Source organism: Schistocerca cancellata, chromosome 5, assembly GCF_023864275.1.
Source record: "Schistocerca cancellata isolate TAMUIC-IGC-003103 chromosome 5, iqSchCanc2.1, whole genome shotgun sequence".
Lineage (NCBI taxonomy): Eukaryota > Metazoa > Arthropoda > Insecta > Orthoptera > Acrididae > Schistocerca > Schistocerca cancellata.
Window position 1 is genome coordinate 538,893,173 of NC_064630.1, and position 790 is coordinate 538,893,962.

Below are 790 nucleotides of genomic sequence, written 5' to 3' on the forward strand. Positions count from 1 at the left end.
AACTCGTTGGGCCCTGGATCTCGGAAGCCGCGCGTGTCCTTCCACCTTGAGCATGCAGGGACAACCGCGCCCTCTATGTCGCTCAGCTGCGTCGCTCAAACGTAAAAAAATTAAAAAACTCCGCCCGTACAGGCCACGAAGGCCCAACGGTACCGACCGGCCACCGTGTCATCCTGAGCCCATAGGCGTCACTGAATGCGAATACGGAAGGGCATGTGGCCAGCACACCGCTCTCCTGGCCGTATATCAGTTTACGAGACCGGAGCCGCTACTTCTCCATCAAGTAGCTCCTCAGTTAGCCTCACAAGGGCTGAGTGCACCCCACCACCAACAGCGCTAGGGACACTGGATGGTCACCCATCCAAGTGCTAACCCAGCCCGACAGCGCTTAATTTCGGTGATCTGACGGGAACTAGTGTTACCATTGCGGCAAGGCCATTGGCTCGCTCAGCTATGCCTCCGCAATATTCAAAATTCATGCCGACGTCACTTTAACGATATCCTCGAGCAACGTTTGAGACGAAAGCACATAATTGTATCCAACCGCCATATTGTAGCCATGTTGCTGTAATCAACCTGACTAATCACTACTGACTGCAGTATGTTATAAACTAATCCATTTACTGTAAAGAGAGCGGAGGAAGTTCTCACACTGGGCAGTGGCAGATGAAATGTACAAAGAAATTCTCAACACTCCAGCGGCACACTAAGTAATTGATTAAATGTGTAAGTAGGCTGTTTATGTGTTTGTATGTCGGCAGCGCTACGTAGCGCTTTGCATTACTAATTC

The 790-nt window shown here is 50.6% G+C and overlaps 1 pseudogene; it reads right to left on the reverse strand.

Moving 5' to 3' along the window:
* Window positions 1-325: 325 nt before the first annotated feature.
* Window positions 326-443, reverse strand: LOC126189403 (5S ribosomal RNA; annotated as a pseudogene).
* Between the last annotated feature and the right edge of the window lie 347 nt (window positions 444-790).